Source organism: Moschus berezovskii, chromosome 17 (genome assembly GCF_049115385.1).
Source record: "Moschus berezovskii isolate FMDL1 chromosome 17, NW_MosBer_1.0, whole genome shotgun sequence".
Lineage (NCBI taxonomy): Eukaryota > Metazoa > Chordata > Mammalia > Artiodactyla > Moschidae > Moschus > Moschus berezovskii.
Window position 1 is genome coordinate 19,586,915 of NC_142476.1, and position 16,451 is coordinate 19,603,365.

Genomic DNA, 16,451 nt, shown 5'->3' on the forward strand with positions numbered 1-16,451 from the left:
TCCACCCATTGCACGACCTTTGGCAGGCAAATTCACAGCCAGTTGAGGACCACATCTCAACACTCTGCTTTCTCTTCAATCAATAAACCTGCCGAATGATGGAGTCAGACAAGAAACAGGACTGCATGGGATCTGAAACCCCTGTAATCTCCCCCAGAATGGCTGATTATGAATTGTGGATTATGGAATTAAAAGGAAAAATTGAAGTGGACACTAGTCCTATTCCTAATGACAAAAATTTGGTCTTTCTCATCTTCTTAGACACATAAAGACAATTGTGTCTATAAAGACACACAATTTACATACTAATGATGATGTCCATAATTGACTCTGAGGACTTCTTATAAGTCTAGGTATTTGTCTTCCACAAAGATTTTGATCAGGTAGGAAATAATTCTATTACTGATACATTCACCTTGAATCTCTGCTGCTTCCTTCCCACTAGGTCTGACACATCTTGCAGTAGAGGCTTGGAGTCACATGATTCAAGGGTTAAATACCAGTTCTGCTACTCACTTGCTGTGCAACTTTGGGCAAAGCACTTAACCTCTCTGACCTCTGTTTTCCTCATGCATCAAAAGGGGATAATGCTCTCTGCCTTACAGTGGGATTTTGGGGAGGATTAAATGTGATGTTGTACATGAAGTGCTCCATGTAGCACATGCCAAATACAAGTAAGTTATTGCTATGTTATTACCATTCAAGATCCAACTCAAAACGTAAGTCTTCCAGAAGCCTCCCAGATACGCCACATCTAACTTCCCCACTGCTCTTGCTCTCCAGTGAAATTCGTATGTGCAATCAACAATAACTCAGATGGGCCCTTCTTACCCAGAACCTCCATGACCATGATTCTCAACCAGAGCCATATTAGAATCACCAAAATGGATCTTTAAGATTTACAGTTTCCTAGGTTTAGTTATACTCAGAGGTGAAGTGGGGTAAGAAGAGGTTGAACAAGTAGATGTTTTAAAACTTTCCCTGATTCTTACAGGCATCATTATCTCACCCCATCTGTGAACCTCTAAATTCATCTGTGAGCAACCACTAGATGCATCATTTTCAGAAAGTCTGGTTATGTCCGACTATTTTTTAAAATGTTCCAGGAAAAGAGTGTGATGTCTTTATGAAACAGATTATAAAACAATATCCTTAGCCAAGAAGTACTCAGTACCACTTGGGTTCAGTTCAGTTCAATTCAGTTCAGTCGCTCAGTCGTGTCCAACTCTCTGCGACCCCATGAATCACAGCACGCCAGGCCTCCCTGTCCATCACCAACTCCCGGAGTTCACTCAAACTCATATCCACAGAGTCGGTGATGCCATCCAGCCATCTCATTCTCCGTCGTCCCCTTCTCCTCCCGCCCCCAACCTTTCCCAGCATCAGAGTCTTTTCCAGTGAGTCAGCTTGTCGCATGAGGTGGCCAAAGTATTGGAGTTTCAGCTTTAGCATCAGTCCTTCCAATGAACACCCAGGATTGATCTCCTTTAGAATGGACTGGTTGAATCTCCTTGCAGTACAAGGGACTCTCATCTCCCACACCACTTGGGTACTGATGATTGAAAAATAAAAGAGGGAAATAGTTAACTGAAGAAACTAGGGCTAAGTTGATAAATGAATCTTTCCTAGTTCAGAAGAAATAACCTTAGGCTAGATTCAGATTTTAGAGACTTGGGTTTGATCTCTGGGTTGGGAAGATCCCCTAGAGAAAACAATGCATCCTCTTCTCCAGTATTCCTGTCTGCAGAATTCCATGGACAGAGGAGCCGAGTGGGTACAGTCCACAGGGTCGCAAAGAGTTGGACATGACTGAACGACTAACACTAACTTAAAGAACTTTTAGGCCTTGAAATTAACAAGGTTATTATGTCTCGTGAAGAGAGATGCTAAGGAGATTCACCAAGTGTCAGGGGGAGGAAACAGAACCTTCACCAGGGCTTGGAACAGCCAAGCTTTGTGTGTCTGCTATGACATTTAGGACAGGCCAAGAGCCCTGGGCTCTCTGCCCTGAATCACTGGGGCTGCAAGACAGTCAAAGTTACCCTGAGGGTAGGGAGAAAAATAAAAAGTAAACTTAGCAGTGGTGGATATATTGAGCTCAGGGAGGGAAAATATCAACATTCAACTTGTACTTAGCTTATTTACTTATGTATTTATGTACTTTGATAAATCTGTCCCCAAAATAGCAATCAGAGATTACTGGGTTTCATGCGTTTGTGCTAAGTCTCTTCAGTCATCTCCATTTCTTTGCAATCCCATGGACTGTAACCCGCCAGGCTCCTCTGTCTATGGGATTCTCCAAGGCAAGAATACTAGAGTGGGTTGCCATGCCCTTGTCCAGGGGATCTTCCTGACCCAGGGATCAAACCCACGTCTCTTATGTCTCCTGCGCTGGCAGGTGGGTTCTTTACCACTAGCGCCACCTGGGAAGCCCTCACTGGGTCCTGCTGTTCTGTGAATAGCGCTGCTGTTAATGGAGAAGGTGTGAGCTCCTCTAGAGTTCTTCGTTTCACCACAGCTGCACCACTGAGCAGCTGACTCGGCAGTAGTTCTCAGAGACCAAGAGGATGGTGCTTAGAAAAACACAGTCAGTCTTGAGATGAGTAGAAGAAACAACCCCGAGAGAATTCTGCAGGAGGGGCAAGGCCCCTGAGAAGAAAGCACGTGGGAAGGTGTTCCAGACAATAGAAATGATGTCTGCAGAGGAGCTGAAGGCAGGGATAGGGCAACGTGACCAGAAGACAGGCTATTTACTGCAACATTAATACATGAAAACAGGGACTGCACCTAACTAGTCTAACTGAGCCAAGAAAGACCTCCTGCATGAGGAGATGTCAGAACTCCACCTTGAATTATTCTGATAAATGAGGGAGTGGGAATACATGGGAAATTCCAGGCAAAGGGAATAGGATGGCTAAGACGGGAAGTTTGAGAACAAATTTTGTCTGACAAACTGCATGTCTCTCAGTATGGCTGATGCCTAGAATTCAAGGATGGTGGTGGGGTGATCCTAAGGGGAGAGCGTGGCGTGTGACAAGACCCACCTCATGTAGGATGTCCTCGGGTTTTATTCGGAGGGCAATGGAGCTCCTTTTCTATACTTGTTCTCTCCTACCTTGGGATCAGCAAGACAACAGCCACAATCAACTCAACCAGCATCCCAGGATATGGACGCTGTTTGTTCTGCTCATGGGTTTCAAGAGAGAAGTCCCAGCAGCCACCCGCTGGGTGCGCATCCTAACGGTTGACATAAGGCCAAGGAAGATACTGACCACCTCCGTGTTTGTTTGTGAGTGACTGATCCACTTGGCATCACCACATCCTTTAGACTGACAATTTGGTTTGCCAAGACAAGGTGTCAATATACATTATAGAATTAACTTGCCAATCCCAATAGAAAATGTTCACTAGTAAAAGTTTTCCAATTGCCATCGCTTCTGTAACTCCAAATACTCTCCAACTTGATGTAGCACAAGGGGAGGAGTTTCAGGAAGTCATTTTGATTGAGGTCTACCTGTGCCAGTTAATTAGAAGACAAGCAACAAGCCCTCCTCTCCTCCTCAAGACATCACTTGCCCACCACCACCCCAGCATACACATGGGGCAGAGGTCCTGGCTCCACGCCAGCCCTCCACCTCTCGTTTAAAATTGAGAAACCAGTTCTACTCAGAGAGGCTCTTCTGAGCCAATTAATTCTCTGGATGGCCCCCTGAATCTGAAAAGGAGGGATGCAAAGAACCCAAGAAATGACAGGGTTGGCCCTGAGAGCACGGCTATGACTCTGCCTTCAATATGAAGAGGTCAAAGGAAGTTCAAAGGGACCCAGGGTTTAGAAAGAACAGATAGTCTGTATTCTTTCCTGAGAGCCATGATCAAAACCTTGTGCTGCACCCCAGTGGGGCTCATTGGCTCACTCTGGGGGACCAGTGGCAGCAGTCTCTGAAGTGGGGGGAGTATTCTCTTACACATTTAGACCTGCCCACTCAGGGTGATCATAGAATTAGTCCAACTTTCAGTCCATATTTTAATATTTTTAAATATTAAAATCCCAGGATGTGGATGCTGCCCTGCTTGTGGACAAATCACTAGTGTGGACACTCCCAGCCCATCTCTCATTTGGGGCAGCCCTGCTGCTTTCTGATCTCTGGTTACAACAGGTGGGTCCTGCTGTCAGAATGATCAAACTGAACCCCATTTGGCATTTGCTTGCTCTGTTGCATAGAGATTTCAGATCTCCTGCCCATTCTGAAACTAAAAACAGTACAACTACTTAACTGAAATTGAATGAGCTTTCAGACAATCACTTCAGTCCAATGGAAAAACTGGATCTCTCCATTTATTTATTCCACAAACATTTGCCAGGCATCTCTCTTGGGACAGGTCTGGTGCGAGTGCTCAGATGCAATGTCTGATAAGACCTGGTCCCATAAGGAACAAATGAGCCCTGGTGTGGTCAGGGTGCAATCTAGACGAAGGGTGGCAGGGGCAGGCAGGGCAGGCAGCAAGCCCAGAGGAGAGTTTTGAAAGATAAATGGGAGCAGGGGGATGGCAGGGGGGATGGCAGGGGGGGGATGGCAGCCGAGTGAAGGAAGACTCGCCAGCAAAGGCAACCGGTTCAGCCCTGGAGCACCAGGCACAGATGGGAGATTGTGAAAGAGGATGGTGGGCCCTGGGTGTCGGGGCCCAGCCAGGACACATGGATGTTCCTTTAATCAAGACTTGCTCACCAAACTACGAGTGTGTGCTATGAACCCATGGACATTTTCAGAGCTTCATTAAATACAATGAGGGCACGGGGACTGCCCTTTGCTGAGGAATGTACACACACTCAGTTATTTCCACAGTTTCATTGCTTCGGTTAAATCCTAGACAGCAATGAAATCACTGCAGATAATCAGCAATTGGTCAAGGAACATGGATTGAATGCCTGAATCCCCACCCACCAACTTTCCTTCAACTCTTCTCCTCAGTCCCAGCACGCGGGTGAAACATTCTGATATCATTTCTGCACATTCCTTTCCGCACTCTTCTCAACTCCGTTACCCGACGTCTCTACCTCTGCTTTGCCTCTGCTCTCCGCTTCCTCCATTCCATTCCAGCTGCGGCTTCTAGTGTTCAGAACCACTCCTTCGCAAAGGTCCACATTTCTACTGCTTCCCAAGCAGTTCCTCCCAACCCCCCCCCAAATCCTGCCTCTGCACCGCAGTGGCCATCTGTCCAAGGCATTCTTTTCGTCATATCAATCCCGGCTCTGAACTCAGGGATTCCCCATCCAGCCCATCCTCCTAAGCATGGTGCCCAAGCATGTGGTCCAATTGTAACAGGGAAGAACAAATCTCCCTCTATGTGAGATCTGTTCCTTCTACTTTAGCCTTTGCATTCTAATGCTTTTGCTTTAAGAATGTTGCCCCTAGCCTAAAATATACAGGATAGCCTATTCTCAGGGCTCTGATCTTTAAGAATCTTTTCCTATAGAGGAAAAGTTGCAGAAATGAGACTAACAACTGTCCTATTGGAAGTTCACAGGAACATTGGGTCCTGACCTATGCAGGCAGCTGCAAGAACTAAGGATTCCTACCTGCACCAGGAAGTTTACAACAACTAACCATGCCCCTCCCTCAGTTACCTTTACAAATGCTTTGATGAAATCCTTTGGTGAGTTCGGGTTCTGGGGCCACCCATCTCTTTACATTTCTCTGCGCCAAACTCTGACTTTTCGTTTGGCCTCACATGAACTTGCATCTGGTAAGAGTCTGCCTTTGCACACTTGCCTTCCACCACTCACGCAGCTATACTTCAGACAACGCTGGATCCTCCTCTTCCTCGTGTGTGCCCTGCACTGAGGGCTAGCTCTGTGGACACACAACCTGTGCAGTCACGTGGCCTCTGCCCTTAGGAGGACCCACAACGGGTGAAATGCTGTGCTGCCATTGACTTGAAATCCTTAATGATTACTGAACAAGAAACATTTTGCACTGAGTCCCACAAATCATGCTGCTGATGCTGCCTGCTTTAAATATTTTTTGTCCAATGCCGAATGTGAACACTTTTAGATCCCCAGCTAAGGATCACACCTGCACCCTCTGCATTGGGAGTGCAGAGTCTTAGCCACTGGAATGCCAGGGAAGCCCAGTGCTGCAGGCTTTCTGTCCCTACCTTTACCCCATGTTATTCTCTCCACAGAAAGCCCTTCGTGTGTCCTTTCCTACCTGCCAGAAGCTGACCCCACTTCCAAGGCTCAGATCAAATGCCATCAGGTCTTTGCCAGACTCCTCAAGCCTGAAGAAGGCTCTCCACTGGGCTCCCCAAACACTTTGCTTTTACTTCTGTTTTAGCACTTATTACACACAGCTCGTTGACTCACTGGAAAAGACTCTGATGCTGGGAAAGGTTGGGGGCGGGAGGAGAAGGGGACGACAGAGAATGAGATGGCTGGATGGCATCACCGACTCTGTGGACATGAATTTGAGTGAACTCCGGGAGTTGGTGATGGACAGGGAGGCCTGGCGTGCTGTGATTCATGGGGTTGCGGAGAGTCGGACACGACTGAGCAACTGAACTGAACTGAACACACAGCTCACAATATAGTTATTTGCCAACAAACCTCAGCCTCCTTACTGAAAGGACAGGCAAAGTTCTCCAAGATGGGGGTGAGAAGCACACTCTTTAACCTTTGCTGCTTTCTCGGGACCCGGCACAGAGTAAACTCTCAGCACATTACTGATGAACTGAACTTCACTCTCTGTAATGACCCAGTGATATTTAGGTCCCCAGTGCTCTTTGCCCCATGGCTACTCCTAGCCCAGCCCAGTTCTGCAGACTGTGCCCATGGTAATGTTTGGTCATCTCAGAAACTATGGTAATGTGAAAACAGGCACCAGGCAGCCAATTACTTGAGGGGAGTGAAATGATCTTGTTACTAGTAAAGCACATGAAGAGCTTTTTGGGTGAAAAAAAGAAAAAAAAAATCAACCCATATTTGAAAGTTAATAGGCCAGCAAAATTTTCCACAGAAGAGAACTCATTCCTGGGTGTATATAAAATCACTCCTACAGTGAGTGATGTGCTGGGATGCCCAAGAGGTTTTGTGAGGTTGAGGACTTCCATCCCAAATATACCCCGTGAAACTCAGATGTGTTTTCCTCTGAGGACCATATCGCATTAAGAAAAGTCAAAACGACAACACGTGCCCTCCATATGTTTTATTCACAGAACATCTTCACCGAGTCATGTCTTTTTCTCACTAAAAACCCTCTCAGCACTCTCCTTTCTAGAGAATAGAGTCCAAACACCATGGTACAGCCAACATTTATGGAGATCTTTTTTTGTGCTAAATACCACATTGAGTATTTTACAGAGGTTGCGTCATCAAATCCTCATATACTTAGACAGCAAGTGCTGAGACAGGCTGGGACCTGGGTCCTGTGCCGTCCAGTGCTTGCACCAGGACAAACGTCTCCTTGAGCAACAAAGTACAAAGAGACTGCTGCTGCTGTTAAGTCACTTCAGTCGTGTCCGACTCTGTGTGACCCCATAGACGAAAGCCCACCAGGCTCCCCCGTCCCTGGGATTCTCCAGGCAAGAACACTAGAGTGGGTTGCCATTTCCTTCTCCAACAAAGAGACTGCAAGGGACTAACTATAACTGCACGCATGCACAGTTGGGGCAAATTACGAGCCACAGGATGCAAAAAGACCAAAAACCCAACTGTCATTTCTGAAGAGCTGGGAGCGAAAAGCAGGGTACTACGCATGCCGCCTGCGCTCAATACCAAAGGGCTGGGAAAACCACCTAGCCACCCCTCTGGCCTAACTTCACATCGAAGGAACCAGCTGGCCGCCCCTCTCGGGGAGCGAGCGAGCAAGCAAAGGACACTTGCTTGTTCTTGCTCCCCGCTGCCGCGGCCGGAGCCTCCATACAGCCTTGCCTGGATTTCCTGTCTGGCCCCTTATCAGTTTCTTTTGATTAAGGGGGTCAAGGACCCTGGTGGGTAACAGGGCTATGATTACCCCTATGTGAAAACTGAGAGAGGGAGGTTAGGCAATTTGCCCCACAGCACACAGGAACCGAGTGGGAGAACACGACCCGCAGCAGGCGGTCTGGGCCTCAGCACCTCCCGATGGCGGCCCGGCCCACCAGCCTGCCTCCCTCTGCCGCGCCTCCTACCTGCTCTGGCGCCCGCCTGAACGTGCGCGGTCTTCCGAAGTGCCCGCGCTCTCACCCGGACTGCTAAGACTTTGCTCCCAGCATGTTCATTATCCTGGTGAGAGCGATCGCCTGAAATTTGGGCTTCAAATTCGGGTCTCAGGTCTCCTTTCTACCCTCAAAAGATGGCGCACCGCAGACAGCTGTCGTTTACGCGTGCTTTGTCTGTCGCTATTTACCACATTAGAAACGAAATCTGAGGAAATTAAAAATATTTGCCTATCCACTTTAAAAAGCAATACACTCATTATATATTAACATAGATAATACATTTTATGAAAATAGCAATACTATCCAAAACATTAAAAAATTAGTAAGAATGTTATTGCTTCACATTTTTCTAAATCTTTTTAAGGTCTGACTTCAGAGATGACAGACTTTTATACCTGCTTTTGCATTCAATCTGAAGCAATACATTGTTTTAGTTGAAGTATATAAGGAAAATTCAGTTTCACACAGATATGTAGATAGAAAAGAAAGAACTACTTTTTGGATAACTGAGAACATTGTTTTTGATACTATCCTAAAATTCAACAAGTGGTAGTGTCTTACAATTTAACGTGGAGTCTGAAAGATCACTAAAAATTTCATACTCTGTTACATTAACCCATTGGTCTTTCTCAACTCTTTGAATGGACCTTTTTACTTATGCATGATTTTGAACATTGTGCATTGGTCATTTGGAAAATATGGATTCAATGAGTTATAAAGCTCTACCAAAAATTGCATTTCTTTGTGCCAAACCAACACACTTCATTAAAAAAGATCAAAAAATCAATTTGCTAATCACATCAATTGCATCAAACCTGTCTTTGGAAACCATCAAATTCATGGTGGCAGATATCAGTTTTTCACAACTCTAATGTTTGCTTGAAAGCTTTAATTTCATAACTGGCAACAAATATTGTCAGTTGTTTTCCTTGAAGTGACAGGCTCACCTCATTGATTTTCAAGAAAATGTCTGCCAAATACCCAAGCTTGAATAACCCTAGTTTGTCTGCCAGTTGTTCTCTCAAGTAAAAAATGGTACTGAAAACAGCAGCTACTTTGGTGAGGAATTCAAGTGCACAAAATCTTTTCCTTGAAACATTCATAATATTTCAGTATGCAAAGTGCTTTACGCATAATTCTCATTTTGTACATGGGATATTAAAATATGTACTCAGAAATTGAAATTTAATAAAGTTAATTATTATTCTGGCTTCATCATGGGTATTCTTGAGTGAAACTAAATTTTTTGTTGAGTGCACAGCAGTGAAGAATACGAAGACTACGAATGCAGTTCAACATTGCCTCATCCGTGCTATGGGGCTAACTCTCACACACCACTACTTTTGTAAATATCATCAGTGGACACATCTACAAAGTCAGAGAGACCATGTCTGAGTATTATTACATCAATAGTTTTGACCTCACAAACTCCCTGAAGAAGTCCAGGGGACCCCCATGGACACACAGATTATGCGTTGAAAACTATGAGAGTCATTGCACATGTAACTTCCCCGAGATTTTACCCCTTCTCCTCTGTGATGCCACTTAATTTGTATAAACTTCTGGCACAGTACTTACATTTTTATTATATATAGTTCATTATATCATCTTTCTCTCCTAAAACTGATGGTTCCTTTAGGGCAGAAACCATCTCTGATTTATCTTTGAATGCTCAGTCCTTAACAGACCAGGCACATAGTAAGTGCCTAGTGAATATTTGTTGAATGAATAAACAAATGACTTGTATGGCAGGTTGTATTTTCTAAAGATGGTTACAACAATATGTCCCATCACTCTTCTATAATCTTGCCATATACCCATCAATAGGTTTGTTCCCTTCTCTTTTAACTTGGCAGGTTTTTGTGATTGCCTATGAAGGCAGGTCTTTATACAACTTCTAAAGCAAAGATGGGCTCGATAAAGGACAGAAATGGTATGGACCTAACAGAAGCAGAAGATATTAAGAAGAGGTGGCAGGAATACACAGAAGAACTGTACAAAAAAGATCTTCACGACCAAGATAGTCACGATAACGTGATCACTGACCTAGAGCCAGACATCTTGGAATGTGAAGTCAAGTGGGCCTTAGAAAGCATCACTACGAACAAAGCTAGTGGAGGTGATGGAATTCCAGTTGAGCTATTTCAAGTCTTGAAAGATGATGCTGTGAAAGTGCTGCACTCAATATGCCAGCAGATTTGGAAAACTCAGCAGTGGCCACAGGACTGGAAGAGGTCAGTCTTCATTCCAGTCTCAAAGAAAGGCAATGCCAAAGAATGCTCAAACTACCACACAATTGCACTCATCTCACACGCTAGTAAAATCATGCTCAAAATTCTTCAAGCCAGGCTTCAGCAGTATGTAAACCGTGAACTCCCAGATGTTCAAGCAGGTTTTAGAAAAGGCAGAGGCACCAGAGATCAAATTGCCAACATCCGCTGGATCATGGAGAAAGCAAGAGAGTTTCAGAAAAACATCTATTTTTGCTTCATTGACTATGCCAAAGCCTTTGACTGTGTAGATCACAATAAGCTGTGGAACATTCTGAAAGAGATGGGAATCCTAGACCACCTGACCTGCCTTGAGAAACCTGTATGCAGGTCAGGAAGCAACAGTTAGAACTGGACATGGAACAACAGACTGGTTCCAAATAGGAAAAGGTGTACGTCAAGATTGTATATTGTCACCTTGCTTATTTAACTTATATGCAGAGTACATCATGAGGAATGCTGGGCTGGAAGAAGCACAAGCTGGAATCAGGATTGCTGGGAGAAATATCAATCACCTCAGATATGCTGATGACACTACCCTTATGGCAGAAAGTGAAGAGGAACTCAAAAGCCTCTTGATGAAAGTGAAAGAGGAGAGTGAAAAGGTTGGCTTGAAGCTCAACATTCAGAAAACAAAGATCATGGCATCTGGTCCCATCACTTCATGGGAAATAGATGGAAAAACAGTGGAAACAGTGTCAGACTTTATTTTCTTGGGCTCCAAAATCACTGCAGATGCTGATTGCAGCCATGAAATTAAAAGACGCTTGCTCCTTGGAAGGAAAGTTATGACCAACCTTGATAGTATATTAAAAAGCAGAGACATTACTTTGCCAACCAAGGTCCGTCTAGTCAAGGCAATGGTTTTTCCCGTGGTCATGTATGGATGTGAGAGTTGGACTGTGAAGAAAGCTGATCGCTGAAGAATCGATGCTTTTGAACTGTGGTGTTGGAGAAGACTCTTGAGAGTCCCTTATACTGCAAGGAGATCCAACCAGTCCATTCTAAAGGAGATCAATCATGGATGTTCATTGGAGGGACTGATGCTAAAGCTGAAACTGCAATACTTTGGCCACCTCATGCGACGAGTTGACTCACTGGAAAATACTCTGATGCTGGGAAAGGTTGGGGGCGGGAGGAGAAGGGGACGACGGAGAATGAGATGGCTGGATGGCATCACCGACTCTGTGGACATGAGTTTGAGTGTACTCCGGGAGTTGGTGATGGACAGGGAGGCCTGGCGTGCTGTGATTCATGGGGTCGCGGAGAGTCGGACACGACTGAGTGACTGAACTGAACTGAAAGCTGATAGAAGACATGTTATGTGACTTCTGAGGTCGGGTCTTAAAAGTGCCATGCATTTCTGCTTTGACCTCTTGAAACACTCACATTTGGAACCCAGCCATCACACTGTGAGGATGTCCAAGCATCCTATGCAGAAGCCTACATGGAAAGGAACTGGAGTCCCTGGCTCAAAGCCCCAGCTAAGTTCCCAGGCTACATCCAAGGACCAATTTGCTGCTCATGTGAGTTAGCCATCTTGAAAGAGGCGCATCCAGTCCCCATTTAAGCTGAGCCTACTGACAACCTATGAAACAGAAGTGAGACGCCCTGATGAACCACTGTCCAGATGCATGAGCTAAATAAAAAAATATTTACAGTTTGAAATCACTAAGCTTTGAGTGGACTTCCCTGGTGGCTCAGATGGTAAAGAATCTGCCTGCAATGCAGAAGACCCAGGTTTGATCTGGGTTGGGAAGATCCCCTGGAGCAGGAAATGGCAACCCACTCCAGTATTCTTGCCTGGAGAATCCCCTGGACAGAGGAGCCTGGTGGGCTATAGTCCATGGGGTTGCAAAGAGTCGGACATAACTGAGCGACTAACACTTTCACTTTAAAGCTTTGAGTAATCTGTTATGCAGCAACAGATAATCAATACACGTTATATTTGTCAGGTCATAGATGACAGATGCTATGATTGACTTTCTCTAGTATTCTCTCCTACATCTATCACAGGGCCTGGAATATTGTAGGTGCTCAAAATATATGTGTTGATCTGAAGTATGCAGAGTACATCATGAGGAACACTGGGCTGGAGGTAGCACAAGCTGGAATCAAGATTTCCAGGAGAAATATCAATAACCTCAGATATGCAGATGACACCACCCTATGGCAGAAAGTGAAGAAGAACTAAAGAGCCTATTGATGAAAGTGAAAGAAGAGAGTGAAAAAATTGGCCTAAACCTCAACTTTCAGAAAACAAAGATCATGGCATCCAGTCCCATCACTTCATGGCAAATAGGTGGGGAAACAGTGACTATTTTGGGGGGCTCCAAAATCCCTGCAGATGGTGATTGCAGCCATGAAATTAAAAGACGCTTACTCCTTGGAAGGAAAGTTATGACCAACCTAGATAGCATATTAAAAAGCAGAGACATTACTTTGTCAACAAAGGTCCGTCTAGTCAAGGCTATAGTTTTTCCAGTAGTCATATATGGATGTCAGAGTTGGACTATAAAGAAAGCTGAGTGCTGAAGAACTGATGCTTTTGAACTGTGGTGTTGGAGAAGACTCTTGAGAGTCCCTTGGACTGCAAGGAGATCCAACCAGTCCATCCTAAAGGAGATCATTGGAAGAAATGATGTTGAAGCTGAAACTCCAATACTTTGGCCACCTGATGCGAAGAGCTGATTCATTTGAAAACACCCTGATGCTGGGAAAGATTGAGGGCAGGAGTAGAAGGGGACGACAGAGGATGAGATGGTTGGATGGAATCACTGACTTAATGGACATGGGTTTGGGTAGACTCTGGGAGTTGGTGATGGACAGGGAGGCCTGGCGTGTTGCAGTTCATGGGTTCGCAAAGAGTCAGACATGATTGAGTGATTAAACTGGTCTGGAAGCCATCACATTTTTTGATACCACATATCCAGTTAAACATAATCAATATAATCATGGATCTTACACTTAAGATGGTGAAAATGTCTCATTTCTCCAGGATACGATTAGATACTATCATACTCCTTAGGAAATAACATGAAACATAAAACAAAAGACATGAAATCCTGGTTTCCCTACTTTTTCCATGAATTAGGCTATAGAGGGATTTTAAACAATTACTAGAGAAAAATCTTCCTACCCAACTCCTTGACAGCTGAGACGAAAAGTGTCGATTAGGAAGTCAGATTACAGAAGCCACAGAAGACAAGGAAGATACAAAAAATGTTGGTATCGATTTACTTTTCTAACTTGTTACTCTCATGATCATTTCAACTTTTAATCAAACTTGCTTAATTTGTAGCTTAACATTAGCTTAATTAAAAAAGGAAAATTTGTATTATATCTTTTTATTTCTAATTTCAAACAGTAGAAGAAATTCCACTTTACTCTTTTGTTTCAGGAAAAGATATACTTTATCTGAATGCATCAGTAGAAGGAAACCAAATAACAGCAAAGGAAACCAAATAATAGCAAAGGAAGTGATTCCAAAGAAATAGAGACTAAAGACTTTGTGCTAGTGTTGTTCAGGAGGACCACTCCGCATATACTGAGTCTGAGTTGAGTTTGCAGCCGTGTGTGAGGGTGGCGTGCTAAACCCAAACGTGTGCTATTGGCAGAGATGTTCCAACTAATGATTCCTTCAAAACATCTTGGGCAACAATTTACTCATAAAAGGCTAAAAAAACCAAAAAGTTCAAAATTAAAAGAATTCTTTGAAATTAAAAAAAAAAAAGTATTGCATTAGAAAGCCACAGAAGCAAATGTTCAATGTTGTACATGTTAATGCTTATGCACTTTTACTAAAATAGCGCTTTGGGTTGCTAAGAAAAAAAAAAAACCTGTGCAATTGATGAGGCATTAGTGAAAATCTGCAGCAGAGGTGTTTATTTGGAAACATGAATCTGTGGCAAAGAAGGGAAGTCTACCACCACTTTCAAATGGCATCACAGATTAACACATCAGGGAAATGGTAAGATCAACTCATTGCCCAAATGAAGCAAGAGAAATGTTTTTCATTGCACATTAATATGTGTACTGCTAATTCGGCAATCTTGCAGTACGGATGTGATTTGGGCATGGCGGTGATACGAAGGAAGGAAAAGTTTTTTTTCACTGCCAAAAGATACCACTAGCTTGCAAATGTATTAAGCTGAAAAGAATTACCATTGTCAACAGATGTGGTTTGGAGTTTAAGTTCTATGTACAAGTATGTGCTAATAGCACAGCCGCAATGACAGGAAAACATTCTGGAGAGACTACCCAGATTAATAAATGTATACCAGAAGACAAATTAATGCACTGTTGCCTTTGTTGAGACTGGCTGGCTTCCAAAACAAGTCAGCTAAACTAAACATTGTATTTAGTGACATGGCAAAAATAGTGAAATACATAAAGGTAAATGAGTTAAACTCATGGTGACTCTGAATGAACAATTGAGAAGGCAGCTAATCATAAATGACAATATTGTATGTTTATGGTTATCGAGAGGAATGTCTGCAGTACAGAATCAACTGTGTTTCACAAGGTAAGAAACCAGCTTGTTCCCAACTTGATAAAGATATGAATTAGAACTAGACTTGTTTATTTGTCTGCTCCCCGTTTTTTTTTTTTGTTGTTGTTGTTGTTGTATAATTGCTTTACAACATTCTGTTGGTTTCTGCTGTACAATGAAGTGAATCAACTCTATATACACATGTATCCCCTTCCTCTTGGACCTCCTTCCTACCCCAAACCTCTCCTTTGATCCTACCCATCTAGGTCATCACAGCACATCAGGCCAAGCTTCCTGTGCTCAGTTCCCACTAGCTGTTTTGTTTTGTGTCCTTGCTGTTTTAATGATCTTAATACTGTCATGCTAAGGAGAAACATTTTTTCAATGGCAGATAAGATTGAAGACCAAAAACGAAAGCTAGATGCTTAAAAGAACAGTTTCCATGTTTACACCACATTCTAGACTTTAACAATTATCACTGAAAGAGGTGATGATATTGCTACAGCACATCTGCCAAAAATTATTGCCAAGTATTTCCTGAATTTGATAGAATATTTTGAATCTTTTTTCCTAGGTTTATGCATAAGAATTCTACAGATTCATTTTTCATCAAAAAATAATTTAAAGTTAACTAATATATCTGGAACTGGCTAGTGGTGAAGACCTGAAAGTGAATTTTGAAAACAGAGCATTACTTGCATTTTAGAAAAAAAAATTGAAAATGAATAATATAAAACAACAGTAAAATAAAGGAGTGAATTCTCCAAGAAGTCGTAACAGTTCTCAGTGTGTATGCACCTAATTACAGAGCATCAGACTACATAAGACAAAAACACAGAGCTGCAAAGAGAAACACATGAATTTACTATCATAATTGGCAATGTTAATATCCTTGGAAGGAAAGTTATGACCAACCTTGATAGTATATTAAAAAGCAGAGACATTACTTTGCCAACCAAGGTCCGTCTAGTCAAGGCAATGGTTTTTCCCGTGGTCATGTATGGTTGTGAGAGTTGGACTGTGAAGAAGGCTGATCGCCGAAGAATCGATGCTTTTGAACTATGGTGTTGGAGAAGACTCTTGAGAGTCCCTTATACTGCAAGGAGATCCAACCAGTCCATTCTAAAGGAGATCAATCCTGGATGTTCATTGGAGGGACTGATGCTAAAGCTGAAACTGCAATACTTTGGCCACCTCATGCGACGAGTTGACTCACTGGAAAAGACTCTGATGCTGGGAAAGGTTGGGGGCGGGAGGAGAAGGGGACGACGGAGAATGAGATGGCTGGATGGCATCACCGACTCTGTGGACATGAGTTTGAGTGTACTCCGGGAGTTGGTGATGGACAGGGAGGCCTGGCGTGCTGTGATTCATGGGGTCGCGGAGAGTCGGACACGACTGAGCGACTGAACTGAACTGAACTGAACTGAACTGAACTGAATATCCCTTTATCAGAAATGGACAGACCCATCAGGGAGGAAATCAGTAAGGAC

The 16,451-nt window shown here is 43.6% G+C and overlaps 1 protein-coding gene across 1 annotated transcript in view; it reads right to left on the bottom strand.

Moving 5' to 3' along the window:
* Nucleotides 1-16,451, bottom strand: part of KCNH1 (potassium voltage-gated channel subfamily H member 1) — a 424,393-nt gene that overhangs the window by 138,892 nt on the left and 269,050 nt on the right. The window lies entirely within an intron of this gene.